Here is a 17,191-nt window from a genome sequence, read left to right on the forward strand (position 1 = left end):
TCTCATGTACACTTGCTGGATACCAGGTCAGCATCCTGCCCCACAGACTTGCCTCTACATGAATAATGCATGAATAAATAATTAAGTACTGTGACTGTCACAGTCCTTTCCTTTGTATTGTCCATGTGGGGCTGGGGCCCAGGGGCCACGGTCCAGGAGCCCACGACACTCCTGAGGCCCCGTGCTCGAGGACCAGCACGCTGTGCAGCCTTGAACTCGCTGCAGGATGCGCTCCGTTCCCCCCACTATTGACATGCCCCGTGTGCACACGCTGTACCGGGGATCACAGGTGACCGATGACCCTTCCCTCCTTCCTATTGTTAAGGCACGCGGAGGAGTGGGCGCTGGCTGTAAGGACATGAAGGCGTGATTAATCCACAGGCCAGTGGGGAGCCCGCACTGCCTCCGGACAGGAGGCTGAGGGATGAGCCATGGCCCGTCCGGCCCCGTAGGAAAACGTGTGATTGCCTCATCTGGGGGAGACACTGCCCAGTTGGCTGGAACAGTCGGTGCCCATCTCTCTTATTTTCGTTTCCCTCTCTGCATCTTTTAGCCTTTCTTCTGGAGCAAAATAAGCAAAAGCAGCCGGAACACCGTCTTGGCAAATGCAATACAAAGGAATTCTACAGGTGCTTCTGGAGAAGCCGGCTTGGCCCTGACTTGGCATAGATGTCAGCAGGAGCTGGGGGCACCCCTCGGACATGCCTCCTGGCTTCCTGGGGCTGCCTCGGCTCCCACCGACCCCCATCCCCACCGAGACCCCACTGACTTAGACGACTTGATTCTGGCTGAGGCTCGGGGGTGGGCCTGCCCCAGCCCCTCCTGTAGAAGGCGTCCTCTGAGCAGTCCTTTCTTCTCTGAGCTCCACAGGCAGGCCACGACCCAGCGATGGGCTAGCACGTTCCACCGCCCAAGTGAGTGCCACTCCTCAAGGGTGTGCTCCCTGAAGACTGGACCCCCCTCTGTTTTCTCCATGGAGCTGATCGGGCACTGGCTGGGCACCCGGGCACGGGACACAGGAAATGCTCCCAGATCAAAGTGGCAAGCCCTTTCCAGCTCAGAACACACTCTGAGGCAAGAGAGGCGCCCAGGGTGAAAAAAGCAAGGAGGCCACCCTCTCAGGTCTGGCCCTGAAAGCGCGGGCTCCTTACAGATTTCCTCACCCGTCTCATCCAGTCCAGTTCCCGCTCCTGGGGGGAGGTATTCCTCAGCGGGGAGCAGGTGCTCAGCACCTCCAAGTGGATATAAAATGTTCAGGTAGTGGGGGCCACGTGTAGGTGCCAGACTGGACCCAGGGCCCTGTTCCAAATCCTTTGGACCAGCTCAGAAGCCAGGGAAGCTCTGGAACAGTCACAGGCTGACACCAGCCTCTTCCTGTTCTCAGCCAGAAGAGCGACCTAGGTGTGGTTTTATTGTTAGCGCCTTTCCTTAAATACCAAGGCCCCAGTGAGCTGAACACAGCCACTGCTGTCGTATTTCACCCCTGCTCTGAAAGGGCCTTTCCCTTCCACCTGTTTTGGGCATCCAGGAGGGACTACTGTCCTCCTGTGAATACCACCCGCCCCCGCCCCCCGCCCAGCCGTCACTGGTCACTCACTCAGCAGGGTAAGTGTGACACCTTCCCAGTCCAGGTGTCAGGCTGCGGTGGCTCATCCCAGCCCCGCTGCTTAGCTGCTGGCAGGTTCCACCAAGACCTGCTGCAGCTCCAGGGTCTGGACCCAACCAAGCAGCTTCTACCAGGCCCTCCAGGCTGGGGGGAGAAGGGAGTCAGGGATGCGATAGCTCAGATTAGAAACCAGAGCAGTGACACCTGACCTCCGCTTCCCTTCCCCAGGCGGCATCAATCTCTGTTACAGAGGGCTTGAGGGTGTCATCTTTACCTTTAAAGGAAGACAGGGAACTGCTTTCTCCACCACCAGCTAAACCTGCGTGTATTTCCTAGGTCTTGGCTCATCCAAAGCTTTGGGGGAGACACAGCCCAGCAGACCCCAGACCAGTGAATGGACTGGCTCAGGGGAGGGCAGGGAGGGAGCCCCTCCATTAAAGGTCCAGTGGTGGTCATGGCAACAACAGCATGACCTTGTAGGGCCACAGTGCTTACCCTTCGCAAGGGTCTTCAAAAGCACCACATCATTTCCTTCTCACAACGTCCCAATGGTGTAGGCAGGGATGCGTTGACACTGGCTTTTGTAAGTGGGGGAGATGAAGAGGAGAGGATGAAGATCAGGGCCTGGATAGTGGCCTCAGCACCCCTGACCCAGTGCAGTCTGTGGACCTGCAGCACTGGCACCACCTGGGGGCTTGTTAGACTGCAGAATCCCAGGCCCAGCCTCAGCACTACTGAGCTGAAATCTGCGGTTTTCACAAGATCCTCCAGGAGGACCTGAATGCAGGTAGAGCCTGAGACACACCAGCCTAAGATCCGCCCATTAGCAGGACCAGAGTCGGCCCTAGGACCCCGGCGCTCTGATGCTCCTACAGTGCTCGCCACTGCACTGTGGTCCTTGGAAGGCCCTGGGGGGCAGAGGTATTCTGGAGAAAATCCACATTCCATAATTACAGGGCTTAATACATGACCTAAAAAGACACATGTCTCAAAATGCTTTTCTGATGATAGGTTTCCAGAAAAATGCCACCAATTCCTTTTCTGGGCCCAATTTCTAACGCAAAAAGCAATCTCCCTGCCTCGGAAAGGTGGTATCCAGTGCCTGTATTAGAGGAACAATATTAAAATAACAAGCCTCCCACTTCTGTCCCTTCCCGTGTGCACCTTTACTTTGAGACATTCTGGCTGTGGGTTTTGATGCAGTAATTTTTTTTTTCAAAAAGGCACACAGGATTCAGAGCCTTTTCTCATGGGACAGATTGACTAGGCATTTGTGCTATCGCTACTGGTGTAAATCCTTATAATGGTGATAATGAAAAATAAAAAAGATATTGGAAATGACAGTTGGCCGCATAATACCAGCATAAACTGAGGGAAGAAGGGAGGTGTGTATAAATTAGGGGCTCGTAAACACCGGGATCGATGAGGCAGCGATGGCGGGCGGGTATGGTTTGACGGCATAGAGGACAACTACCCAGAGTCATCATGACGAGGAACCATCTTTGCTCCTCTGACTCCCTGTTCTTGGTGGCTTCACAGAGTATGGAAACACCAGAGCCTGGAGCCTGCTTTCCCCCGGTCCTGCAAACACGCGATTGCAGAATTGGGAGCTAGACTTTGCAGTTACTTCCCTTCTCTAAGCAGGCCTCCCGCTCTCTCACAGGCTGCCTCTGGCATGCCTGATTATTCCGAATCTTGCAGAATTGACTAATTCAACAAGATGTCTCTTCACAGCAAATGGTGTTCATCAGTGACCCAAGCTGATGGATGAATCCTACTCGGTGCCTGGAGCCAGACCTAGCAGCAAGAGTTGCGAAGAAGAAAGACTAATACTCGCTCTCTATTTGGCTGCCAAAAATGCTCTTGCAATTTGCTCTCTTCTAGACAAGGGTCTATTCAAAAGTCTATTTGGAAACATTAGGGAACGGCCGTCACATGGCTGGCAGATCATACTGCCTGTGACAGGATATTATCATCCTTGGGAGAGACTCGGCTGCTTTTTTAGTTCACTGAGTAAGTAGTGTCTGGGCTGATGGCTGCAGAATTGCCCCAAGGGCTGGGGACATTAAAATCCCTGTCCAGAGTGAATGCAGAACCAACAACCACTTCAGCAGCAAGATTTGTAGCACCTTCACCGGCGCTGGCGTGAGCACGCTGCCCTCTCTTCTCCATCTCTGGGGGCTCCTGCTTACCCAGAACCCCTTCCTGGGAAATTAAGAGGTAGCCTGCTTCCTCTTCCGGGGCTCCACGTGCACGAGGCAGGACTCTGCCCCCTTTTCCCTCCCAAGCAGCCGCTTGGGCATGCTCTTGATTAATACACGTTGGGCCCTTTCCTTGTCAAGTCGTATCAAATTTACTGGCCACCTCTTGCCTTCATTATGCCTGGCTCTGGGCAAGATCCTGAAAGCAGGCAGGGGTGGGGCAAGGTTCTGGCTTCCGTGGAAAGTAGCCCTGTCAAGAGGAGAGCACACAGTAAGGATGCAGAAAAGCATGAGCGCCCGTGGGCTCGGGGGAGGGAGTGGCTGGTCTGGGCTGGAGCCAGGGAAGCTCAGCTTCCTGGGGCTTCATTCATTTCGGAGAACAGACTGTATTTGAGCTAGGACAGTGTGAGGGTGAGCATGTGGGAGAGGAAATAAATGCCAAGGATGGAAGTCTCAGCTTTGCCCGCCGTGCATCCGGCCCACTGAGCTCATCCCAGACGTGGGCTATAACACCCTCTCCCCGAGAGAGAGGTCCCTAAAAAGCCTTTGCTTCTGCTTTGGGAGCTGAGGGCCCACACTGTTCACGGGGGCTTCCTCCATGATCAACAGGGGAGGGGAGGAGTGTTTGGGGCCACTTGGGAGAGACTTTTGTCCCCTGCTTCGGCCACTCTCCTGCTCACCTCTCTCTCAAGGGCCTGGCTTATCTCAGACCTCAGAGCCTCCTCTACCTTCGTTTTGGGAGCTGCTGCCCTGTCTTCTTGTACTTGCTTCAGCTTTTCACTGTCTTTATTCTATGTCTGTATTTTTAATTAAATTAAATTAGAAACAAACAAACAAAAAACCCCAAACAGCTACCCAGACCAGAGGGCAGCCTGTTTCGAGGTCGTGTGTTTTATCACCACCCAAGCATGCAAACGAGGCAGCCTCTGTTGACAAGTTCACATCTCCAGTGCAGAGCTGGCTGTTTGAACAGCTTGTGTGCAGTAATTGAGACATAGATTTTTGTTGCTTTTCTGTTTATTTTTAGATTAACCAAGCAGGGACACTTGGCTTCTAGGCTGCCACTTCCATCCTGTCGGGCACCCTGGGACTGCTGGCCCCATGCCCACCAGCAGCGAGGACCACCATGTTCCCTCTGGGTTCCCCCTGCCCTGGGTTTGTTCTGCTTCTGACTCTGTGTTTGACCTTCACCGTGACCCTCAGGGCTCAAGGCAGGGAAGCTGATGAATGCAGGCTGACCGCTGGCTGTTCCCTAACCCCCAAGTCCCCGAAGACCGTATCCCCACAGTGCTGGACTCTCACAGCCTCTCTGTGGTCAGAAACCCCCTTGGACAACAGTGTTACCCGAGGCACAGAGCGTTAGGGCAGAGATGGAACTGGGATCCAGACCTGCCGTTCCCAGGGCAAGGGGGCTCCAACGAAGGAAAGGCCACAGGGCTCAGAGAAGATTCTCCCAGGGTTAGTTTTCTATTTGGGCCACTTAAGAAATTTATGTTTGCATTCACCTGGATAAGTGAGTTAGGCTACGATAATAAACAGCCAATCTCAGTGGCTTAACTCCAACTGTGTGCTCTTCACTCCTGCTACCCGTTCACCACTGGTCACCTGGGGTCATCCTTCTTCAGGACCCAGGCTGAGAGAGCGCCCCTCACCTGGGCTCTGCTGGCCACGGTGGCAGAGGAAAAGAGGGTTTGGGGAGTCATACACACTGGCTCTTAAAGCTGTCCCTTGAAAGGGACATGCGTCCTTCCTGCTCTCATGTCATTGGCCAAAGCAAGCCACGTGGTCATGTCTAACTTCAAGCAGGTGGAGGAGTGCAACCCTACCATCTGCCCAGAAGAAGAAACAGTTATGGGGAAAAGACAGAGATGAAAGGGTGTGTGTGTGTGTGTGTGTGTGTGTGTGTGTGTGTGTATAGAGTGCCCATCCTGGGCTAAGTTCTCCTCCTCTGAACCCTACAGCATCCCTGAATCCCTCTATCTCACCAGGAGCCACATTTGCTTGACACGCTACGATTTTCTTTTCTTTTTTTTGCGGTACGCGGGCCTCTCACTGCTGTGGCCTCTCCCGCTGCGGAGCACAGGCTCCGGACGCACAGGCTCAGCGGCCATGGCTCACGGGCCCAGCCGCTCCACGGCATGTGGGATCCTCCCGGACCGGGGCACGAACCCGTGTCCCCTGCATCGGCAGGCAAACTCTCAACCACTGCGCCACCAGGGAAGCCCGACATACTACGATTTTTGTCTTCTCATCCCACAAGGCTGGCAGCTCCCTGAGCGCAGAGCCTGTGTCCTCATCTCACTGTCCCAGTGCCCCCCACCCCAGGCTGGGCATAACGGAGGGGCTCACTGATGTTTACTGGGCTGAACTGTCCCCAGGGCTGCAGCATGAGCAAAAAGGACAAGACATGTACAAGGGTCCTGAGACCACTTTCTTCTCCCAGTGGTGTATCTCCACCTCTGCATGGCTTGAGGCCTTATTCTGTGCCACCTCTTCCCAGAAGCCTTCCTGGACCATTCAGGCAGCAGGGATAGCTGCTCCAGGTCTCCCCCCCACCCACCCCTGTACTCAGCACTGCTCTTTTTATTACAGATCCTGTGAAATGATAATCGTGTAACGGGCTTATTAAACAGGTTGAACTCAGTGGGATATCAATCAGTAGCAAACAGATTTCTTTTTCTCCTACTACTTCCCTTCAAATCTACCCTGTTGGACCCACACTGCTTTTTTTGTTGGTCACTTTTGGGTGCTACTTCTATTGTTACTACTGTTGCTGCTGCTACTTCTACTACTGAGAGCTGATGCTTCCTGAGCATTTACTGTGTGCCTGGCATTGTACTGAGGGCTGTCCACGCATCAGCCTTTCTAGTCCTCAGAACAAACCTATGAGGGGGGTGCTTAGAATGTTTAACTGAAGCACGGAGGGCTTCAAGTAGCCTATGTGGTCACACACCTAGTCATTAGCAAGGTCAACTCTAAAAACAATCTCATCCTCAGCTTCTCCTTAGCTAAGTCCAATCTTTTATCAGAACTCTGATCTCATAGCCAGTTCAAAGTCTCTCCCCTCGGCCCAGCCCCCGATGACCCAGGCTCAGCATCCTGTAATGGGGGTGGGGTGGGTGGGATGTGACACTCTCTGGGTGCTGCCTCTTTGTCACTCACTAACAGCTGCTTCTGGCTTCCCCAGAGTGCCCAGGAGGGAGGCTGAGAGGACAGAGGCAACGTGTGACCAGAGCACTGCAAGCCTGCAGAGATGGCCTCTGGGTGGCGGAGACCCAGTGGGCACTGTTGTGAGTTCTTTTGCTGGAGCCGCCCGGATGGGCTGGCTGTGTTCAGTGTGCTCCCTGAAGGGCGCTGACAGCTCACCCCCTGCTGGGTGGGCTCTCCCAAGACAGCTCAAATCTGACTCCCTTGTGCATTGGCTACTCTGGAAACATGACCGGGACGTTACCTTGACCGGCCACCTCTGGTCTTGCAGAGTCAGGCACAGTGCTGGTGTCTGGTTACATCCTCCCAAATGCTCCAGTCTCAGGGCAGCACCAGGTCCCGCGGAGGAAAGGCTTGGGTTGATGGCTGGGGGTGGGGTGGGGGGTACGTCCCCAGGAGGGGAGGGAAAAGCCTCAGCACCCTTCCCTAGGATAACGCTCTTCTCAGGAAGTATATTTCCTGTAGTCATCACAAGCTTTTTTTAAATTTTGGGGCTGGGGGAGGTTGGGGGTGTCCTGGGGCTACCTAGCTCCCCTTTTAACGTGGGGCTCCTGAGCACATTTCACGCTCAACCTTGTGCCTCATCTGAGACTCCAGGACAACAGGAATGGTCACATCAAACATCCTGCAATAGCTGATTCAGTCCTCCTCCAGCTCAGTTCTGGTCTCCACAAGGAAGCCTTCCTGACGACGCCAGGTTACTCTGCTGCTTTACACTTTGGCCCCGCTCTCTGCCAGCCCTTGTTCTGCAGGGTCCCATGTGCCTGGTCACGTGCTAAGCTCTGAAAACACTCAGCATCGGGCACTCCCCATCGGCTGCCCGGGTGGAAGCCCTACTTACACCCATCCTACTTTACCCCCAGTCACATCTGTGCAGACCCCAGCTCTACGGGGGCTCAGTCCCAGGGTCTACTGAGGGCAAAGGTGTGGGCATCCCGAGGACAAATGGGGATGACAGGGTCCGGGCCACTGAACGGGTGCTGCAGAGCTCAGCTGTCTGTGGGCCAGATCTCAGCTGCAGAGGCCCCTGGAGAGGGAGTGAGATGATCATCTGTTCCCGGCTCCGCCCAGCCCAGTCTGCAGGCACAAGCGGTCCATTAACAGAGGGCTGGCCTGTAGCGGCACCAGAGCGAGGCTGATACCCCACTGTCTGGGGTTCAACAAAGAATGCTGCAGAGGTCTGGGCTTGGATGGGGAGGAAGTTGGGGGGGTCCCTGCCTGAGGCTGGGGGGACTCTGGTGTCAGATACCAGCCTGGCACCACCAGGATGGACTTCTGCGGCCAGAATAAAAGGAGCTCAGTATAGCTCAAGCCCGAGAAAAGGCCTGACCTGACACGCACTCCCTGGCTGCCTGTCCCCAGGAGCAGCGCGCTCACCCCACAGCCTCCAGGGCTGCCCACCCACGGGAAGTACCTGGTGACTCTCACCGTGAAGCAGAGACACAGGTGCCAACAGCCCCTGTGCCTGCATGGGCATCACTTTCTACACCCCTGAGCCTTTGCTGGCCTCAGCCTCCTGATCAGGGGACCCCCTCTGTTGTGCTGACCCTTCCTCACCCAGCTGCAAGGAGACAGCGGGGAGGAGAGGCAAGGAGCCTTTATCGAGCACCTGCAGCATGCCTTCACTCTTCAAGCCACGTGAGTGAGTCCTAGCCCTGCGTCTGTTTTACAGAGGGGGAACCATCTCCGAGATCAGGTGGCTTGTTCAGGGCCACAAACGGAGGAAGTGGTGGTGCCACGAGGAGAGCTCTTGTATTTGTGCTCTTTCCACATCCCCTCCGGGCCTCACTTCTGGACTCAAGCTTCCTGCCAGCCTGGCCCTGCAGATCCTTTGCCTCCAACTCACAATGCTTCTTATATGTTGATGGCTTTGAGTTACCTCCTGACCCCATCACTTCTCCCCATCTCCATCCTGGCCACCCTGGTCTGAGCTGCCATCGTCTCTCACCTGGGTTTCTGCCAGAGCCTCTCAGCTCAGCTGCCTCCTTCATCTCCTACCCTCACTCAGCGTATTCTCCACACAGCAGCTTGAGTGATCCTGATAAAACCCGAGTCAGACCATCTTTCTCTTCTGCTCAAGTCCCTGCAACGGCCTGCATCTCACCCTGAGAAAAAGCCAAACCCTTACAAGGTCTGTGAAGCCTGGGGCCCACTTCCCTCTCTTACTTTATCTCCCCCACCCCAGCTACCGACAGCTCTGCTCTAGCACGCTGGCCTCCTTGCTGCTCTTCCAGCACCTTAGGCCCCTCCTACCCCAGGATCTTTGCACATGCTACTCCTCCTCCACCTGCCCCACTCTTCCCCAGTTAGCCCCAGGGCTAGGGCTCTGCTTTCCTTTAGGTCTCTTCTCAAATGTTACCTTCTCAGTGAGACTTTCTCTAACCAGCTTATTTTAAAATGCCAAGTTCTTTTCCTGTTTCATTTTTCGGTAGCTCTTATTGCCTTCTTTTAGACTACATAATTTACTTAGATTTCTCTGTCTCCTTCACACTGGAATGTAAGTTCTGTAAAGGCGGTGCTTACAGATATTGATTCATTTAATCCACATAACAATCAGCTATTACGATGGCCATCTCCCTTTTCCAGATGAGGAAGTAGGGGCACAGACAGGCCAAGCACCTTGCCCAAGGTCACCCAGCTAGGAAGTGGCAGAGCCAGGATTCAAACCCAGGCAGTGTGGCTCTCAGCCACCACGCCCAACTGGTGGTGACCAGTTCTATTCACTGCTGGATCATGGCTCAGACTGCCTGGGCCCTTGTAGGCACTCAGTAAAGAATGAATGAATGAGTGAATGAATGAGTGAATGCTGCAATTCCATGTCAGCATGGCTCCCATAGGTAGAGACATCCCGGATGGGGGACTTCCATTGTCCCCTCCTATGCTTCCCCACCCACCAGGCCGCCCACACCTGTTGGTGGGCTATGTCAGTCAAGGTCAGTGAAGAAATGAATCTGCCCTGATCTTAAAGTGGGAACCACTTCTGCCCGTGGCCGCCGGGAAGGGACAGGTCAGGCTGGTTGGACAAATCCTCTTCCTTAGAACTGTGGTCAAGACCCATATATCCCACTCCTCTCCCCTGTCCAGTGCCCTCCACAGGGTCCTGGAGAGCTCGCTGGGGTCACATCATGAGTGCGGGGTAGGTAGACTGGATGGGCTCCTGGCCCCAAGCATCTTCTCATAACGCACGGGCTCCAGGAGCACTGAGAGGACACAGCCAGTGCGCCCTTGGGGGCAGGCACATCCAAGAAGCAATTCCTTCGAGGAAAATTACTCAGGCGGCCATTTATTAAAACACAACTGCTCCTTTCGGCAGTGGAAATGCCAAATAGCTTTGAAGCTCCAGCCGTCCCCGAAACCCACGAAGCAGGCTTCTAGGCACTATCCGACTTCTAATCTGCCTGCTCTTCCGCATCTGGAAGGTCTAATGAAATGTTACACTGCGAGGAAACAAGGAAATAAGCAGCTTCAGAGCTGACGGACATGCACTTAATTCCTTGCCTTGGGCTGCCATTTGCATAAACCTCAAGGGAATAACTGGTAGGGGAAACAGAAGAAAAATAACAGTATCTCCACATCTCCGGGGCCAGGCCCTGTGCTGGGAGAGCCAAAGCATCTTACATTTAACCCTCACGGGCAACCCGGGGAGGAATGTCTCATTGCTGTCTCTCTGGCAGAGGCCGCTGGTACTTCCCATGTCTGTGTCCCCCTCTTTCTTGGGGTCCACAGTGGGACAACACACCCCAGTCCCGCATGACTCTAGCTGGGGCCGTGGGAGTGATTCGGGTCCCCCACAGCCCTACGTGGTTGTGAGCAGGGCTGCCTTCTTCTCCCTCTCGTCCCCTGTCCTTGGTAGGGCAGGACGAGGACCATGTGTCAGAGACACACCGTGGAAGGAGCCTTGGTTCCTGTCGGGGTCACGGAGCAGAGCTCCTTCCTGGAGGCCCACCCCCACGGTGGCCAAGAGAGAAGGAAGCTTCTACTGGATTACGGCACTACGATTTTGGGGTTGTTTCGGCAATCAGCCTGCCCCAGTGCAATCTTAACTTCACAGGTGAGGAAACAGAGGCTCAGAGAGTTGAAAGTGACTTTCCCGAGGTCCCCCAGAGCCTGGACCCAGCCAAGCAGGAGCTGTAAACTAGGAGCGTTAAATAGACCTGGTTCCTTCCCCAGGTGTCCCCAGTGAGAGGCCCAGGCAGCTACTCTGAGCCCATCTTCCAAGTTCAACTCCCAGTTTCGACGCTGAATCCCTGAGGATCCAGGCGGGAGACTGTCCCTGTGGGATGGTCCCTACCCTGCCTCATCCTGGGGAGAGAAGGCAGGAAGGAAAGAGGCTGTACCCTGGCTTCCTGAGGACTCTCTTCTTCCAAATGCCTGGGCAGCCCTGTGCACGACACATGCTTTGTAGGAAAGGTCAACTCCAGAAAGCAAGACTCAGCAAATCTTGCAATAGCCAAACCCTGAGAGCGGGCCGCCCCATCAGAGCTTAAGTGCCTCATGGAAACAGAAGAAGATCAGGTTGGCAGAGGCGGCGGGGGGGGGGGTGGGCACCTCCCCTGAAGACCTGGTTACAACCGTTGGGCCCTGCCGTCTGCAGGAGCGTCTCTGGGTGTGCACGCCTCCAGGCGGGTGACTCTATTGAGGCTGAAATACGTCCTCTAGAAGCCTAGCGAATTTTTGTTCCTTAATGAACATGTGCACAGAAAAAGATGCGATTGAAGGATGGAAAAAGAACGAACAAACCAGGGAAGAAATATGACTGTTGACTTCAGAGAGGCTATTTTAAACCAGAGGTTAAAGGGATGGAAATTTAAACAGAGCAAAACAAAACACTGCTCGGCCCTAGTCGCCTGACTGAGCCGTTTAGGCTTCTTAGTGCTGCTGCCCAAGGCTACCAGCATGGCGACATTGTTGACAACACACGGCCCACACCCCAGCCACTCCCAGCAGTGCTAATTACTTCCCAGGATTAATTCTTCAGTTCACTAGACAGTGCCTGCAGCCGTGCCAGAAACAAGAGCTTCTGGATGGAAGACACACCTACTGTTTCCCGGGAGCTGGACTTTGGGCCAAAACCCACACATCCTTTTGCACAAGAAGAAGACACCCGCTCTGCTGCTGTCTGCCGGGAGCATCAATTATGTGGATTTTTTTGGCTTGGACTTTCTTAAAAACACATGTTGTATAGGAAAAACTCTTTTTCCCAGGTAGGGGAAAACTCAGTTCTTCCCTACTGTGGGTCTTTATCCTGTGGGTCTCCTGTTCTTTTACATAGAACACTTATTTCTGACACTTCCGGTCACCAAACGTGTGGGGATTTTCTCCCCACCTAACAAGCAAGTCTCCAACAGCAGCCAGGTGTCCTACAATTCAACTCACTTCTGACACTATCTACCTGGAGACAGCCTCAGTTCCCACAGGTCAAGGGCTCCATCCTGCAAGACTGACCTCCCACCCCCGGTTCGGATGCCAATTGCAAGTCCAGGTTGTCACCTGTGCTTCTGACTGACCAACAATGGATGGAGTTTCCCATGACTTCCTCCCCGGGTTTGATTAATTTTTTAGAGCAGCCCACAGAACTCAGGGAAACACTCACTTATACTCACCACTTTATTAAAGGATATGATAAAGGCTATAGATGAACAGCCAGATGAAGAGACACACAGGACGAGGTCTGCGAGGGTCCGGAGGGCAGGAGCTTCTATCCCCATGGAGATGGGGTGCATCCTCCTCCCGGTGTGGGTGTGTTCGCCCACCTGGAAGCTCCCCAAACCCTGTATTATTGGGATTTTATGGAAGCTTCATCATGTAAGCATGGCCAATTATTAAGTCCATCTTCAGCTTCTCTCCCTTCTCAAGAGAATGAAGGGTAGGGCTAAAAATTCCAAGCTTCTAATCATGGCTCGGTCTTTCCAGTGACCAGCCTTCATCCAGGGGCCATCTGGGAGCCCACCCAGAGTTGCCTCTCTAGAACAAAAGACACTCCTATCACCCAGGAAATTACACGGGTTTCAGGAGCCCTGTGTCAGGAACAGAGGTCAATGACCAGTATTAGAACAAGAGATGCTCCAAGTGTTCTTATCTCTTGGGAAATTACAAGGGTTTCAGGAGCCCTGTGTCAGAAATTGGGGACAGAGACCAATATATAGTTTATATCATCTCACACATGTTTTCAATTGTGAGGGGCTTGCATAAGGATGGTGAATGCATAGTGTCTTCGACCAGGAATCCTGGGAGAGTTGCTGCCTCAGACACCGGAATAACACTGCACGACTGGCCAGCTCCTGTCTTACTGTCCCTCTAAAACAAAAGACACACAGAGCCGCTGCCAGACACGTAGCCCACTAGCCAGCCCTGGTCGGTACTCAGTACTCTGCCAGGGGCTGTGAGGGGTGCAGAGATGCTCTCAAGAAGCCCCCGTCTGGCAGGGCTGGACCAATCCTCAAGGGGATCCTAGACCAGCAGCCAGGAAGTGGTGCTTCCGCTGGGTATGAGTGTGAGCCCCTTGAGCTCTGGGACCTGGTTCTCTCCTCTTGCCTTCTCCACAGTGTTAGCTAAGCATGTGTGTATCCATCCTTCCATCCATTCAGTCATCCCTGCACTCACCCACCCATCCATCCCTTGATTTATTTATCTATCCATTAATGTATCAACTCTCTGTTAAGCATCTGTTTAGATGCTTCTCCAGGCATCAGGAAGATGACTGCTAAATGGAGACTGTGAGAAAGGTTCTGAGCAGAATTGAGTAGTGAAATCTGTTGTTGTCTGATATCCAGTCCTTGTCTCCATGTGGTAAAAGAAGATTTTCCATGTGGAGCCCATTAAATATGGCTTGGGTGTTCTGACCCACCACTGGGGTCAGCGCGTGACCAGGCCAGGCAAATCAGCGTATTCTATCCTCCTGGCCATAGTTGCTGATTCAGGGTCCATGGCCCATACAGACCCAGATATTTTAGACCTGTTATGTGAACTCAGAAATCAAGGGTCTCTCTTCCCTTGGGATCATGAACAGTGTGGACATTGTGAGCTGGAACAGCTCCTGGCCATCTTCCCTGGGCGTGGGGAGGAAGAAATGCACACAGACGAGAATGAAGCCAGCCACACAGAGAAGCAGAGATTAGAGCCTGAAAAGAGTTCTGAGATTACATGAACTCCTGGGTGTAGCTATGACGGGAGCTGTTGCCGAAATTTTCAGTTACAAGAGCTGACACGTTCCCTTTTTTGTTTAAATTAGTTGGAGTTGTGTGCCTGTCTGCTGCGGTCAAAGGAGTTCTAATGTGTTCTTATACATTCTCAGAAGGACTAGGCACTGTGCTGCTTAAGACGAGGTTTGGGCTGTAAGGAAACTTCTTTGTGACTCTTTGGGAGGATTCAGAGAGAAGGAGAGGGAAAGAAAGATGCTAAAAATAAAAGAACAGTGTGGACTGGCACTGTCCAACAGAATTTTCTGCAACGATGGAAATATTCTACAATCTGTGTTATCCAATATGGTAGCCACTAGCCACATGTGGCTAATGACTACTCAAAAATTGGCTAATATGATTGAGGAGCTGAGTTTTAAATTTTATTTAACTTTAATTTAAATAGTGCATCTGGCTAGTGGCTACTGTATTGAATAGTGCGGGTGTGGACAGAGGCCTCTGAGGAGAAAGCGTGAGGAAGAGGAAGCACCTCCGAAGGACTGGGGGCAGATATGAGGGGGACAGATTGGAGGTGGAAAACTGGAAACAGGGATACACATAGCCCAGGGGGGGGATAGATGAGGGTCTGAGCTGCCGCAGAGGAGACAGGGAGGAGCCAGAAGTGAGAAGTTACAAAGGGGGAAGACGCCAAAGCCAACTCCCAGGACTGGGTGATGGTGAGAGCGTTCACTGAAATGAGGAACGCGGAAGAGGATGGAGGTTTGCCAGGGAAGTGAGGATTTGGGTTTGGGGTGTGTGGACTCTAAGGTGGGAGGACATCAGGCTGAAGGTCGTTTAATCCGAAGTTGGAGGCTGGGGACACAAGCTTTTGGAGTCATTAGGGCTTAGGGAGTAATTGGTCAGATTGTAGAAAGATTAAACATATAGCAAGGTTAGAATTGTGCAGAATACGCCCATTAAGAGGTCAGAAAAAGAGAGAAAAAGGAAAAGAGACCTGGGACGTAACCAGAAGGAGGTAGAATAAGGGTCATGTAGCAGCATCCACATTCACCAGGATTATTAGTGAAAAGTCTTATTTTTCTTACATGCAGACGTATTTTTGAGCTAAATGAAATCGAGTCCTTTAAATCCCGAATAAGAACAAAATATTTTAGCCATTGTAAAGACAAAATATTCTGAAATACACTGCATACTTCCCAATATGCTGAACAGAATTGAACGTAACAGGGACACTGGGCTGTTAAACCGCATCATGCTTAGTTAGAACTGAAGGACCCTCGTAGGACCCAGTGTCCCCACACTGACTGGTCCAGACTGTGGTGTTTCCTAACTGTTCATGTCGAATTCCAGAGTTTTGCAGCTGCTTCCTCTCCGATTAGCTTCTAGCAAACATTTCTTGCTTCTGTTATCTTTCCAACCCCTCTTCCTTACTCTTGCCAGATTGGGAATTTGCAACATTTGCTTTGAATTTTGAATCTAGGTTATCAATCTTATAGTCGATTTGTGTTTCTTTTTAAGAATAGTTCTGAATTAAACCCCAATGGGTGGATGATGAAAAAAAGAATGAGATTTGGGTACACAAACCTGGTGATCTCTACTTGTTCTGTTAGCCTTTCAGAGCTGCTTTCTGGCCTTTTCTCAATCTAGGCCCTGAGTAGGAGGTTTCCAGATAAGAGAATTGGTGGAAAAAGCAGAGGCCCTGACAAACTCCACTGAGAAGCTCTTATTCTGATGGAGATCCGTGGCACACACTCTCACATCATCCGTAAATGTGGAGGCAGACACTACACAGGAGAGTGAGTCAAGCTGCAGCCCAGGCAGCTCACAAAGTGATGTATCTCGCAGTGTCCCTGCCCATGACCAGAGACCATTTTTCACGCTTTACTCACACAAAGCCACAGGCACACACCTCCCAGCATCTGGAATGTACTTTTTAGGCGTGATTCCAGCTTCCTACAGGCCAGAGAGCACCAGGGATCTGGGAGCAAGGAGCTGACAAAGGGTGACACACAACCTACTTGTTGGGGGTCTAGGCCAAAAGCTTTTAGACCTTGTGGTAAAAAATAATAAATCAGAACAGGAATGGAGCCAAGCAGGTGTGATGGAGAATTAGGAATTCCAGCTTTGCACCCAAACCACTGGCCTCCCTGCCAGTGAAGCTGGCCGCAAGCATCTCTGTTCCCCCCAGTGTGGTCCCCCAGTGCCCGCATCACTTGAGAACGTGTTAGAAATGCAGAATCCTCACCCCAGCCTACTGAATCAGAATCTGCATTTTAACAAATCCTCAGGAGTGCTGGGTGCACACTGAGAGTGCTGCCTTCCCCAGCTCAGAATACGTTTAGGTGATCAAAGAACTGTATTAGGAATCAGGAGAAACCTGGGTCCCAGCCTTAGTTCTGCCACTTACTGGTGGTGTGAATTTGCATAAGCCCTTTCTCCTTGCTGGCCTCTGTTTTCCCAAATGCTAACTGGGGTCCAGTCCGATGGGCTCAGCCTTGCACCTGTTTTCTAACCAGCAAGGTGAGGTCTGTAGGTACCCGTGGGGCCAACAGAGCCACTTTACTTTACAGACAAGAGCAGCCTTCTTCCTCATGGATAATTCTCATGGGATCTCAGAAGTGTTTCTCACTGTCATGAAGCCTATGGCATAAATCCTGACGTCCTCTGGACACGTTGCAAAGCTTCCAGCAGCCCCAAATACCAAACCAAAGTAGCACCATTAGAATTCAGCCCTGGGGACGTCCCCGGTGGTTCAGTGGTTAAGACTCTGCACTTCCAGTGCAGGGGGCACGGGTTTGAAACCTGGTCGGGGAACTAAAATCCCGCATGCCAAGGAAAAAAAAAAAAAGAATTCGGCCCTTCCACCCTGATCAGGAGTGTATGAAGGTGCTGGGCTGGCCAGAGGTCTTCCTCTCCAGCTCCCCTTCAACATGCAGCTTCCTGGAGGTAGCCAAGCCCTAAATGCCTAGAATCCCAGCAAAAAGGCGATGGACCATCCCTTCCCAAATACCCAGATGGGGGGTCCTGCTTCCCTTAGT

General features: G+C 52.6%; 1 protein-coding gene across 5 annotated transcripts in view; it reads right to left on the reverse strand.

The window, feature by feature from the left end:
- KLHL29 (kelch like family member 29) overlaps positions 1–17,191 on the reverse strand; it is a 311,729-nt gene that overhangs the window by 149,382 nt on the left and 145,156 nt on the right. The window contains exon 1 of one of the 5 annotated variants that reach the window (XM_060169434.1): positions 1,598–1,701. The exons of the other annotated variants lie outside the window; for them this stretch is intronic. The gene's annotated coding sequence lies outside the window, so the exon portion shown is untranslated. Of the gene's footprint in view, positions 1–1,597; positions 1,702–17,191 lie in introns of those variants that run through there. 5 annotated transcript variants of the gene reach the window in all.

The sequence above is a fragment of the Lagenorhynchus albirostris genome, chromosome 13, assembly GCF_949774975.1.
Source record: "Lagenorhynchus albirostris chromosome 13, mLagAlb1.1, whole genome shotgun sequence".
NCBI lineage: Eukaryota > Metazoa > Chordata > Mammalia > Artiodactyla > Delphinidae > Lagenorhynchus > Lagenorhynchus albirostris.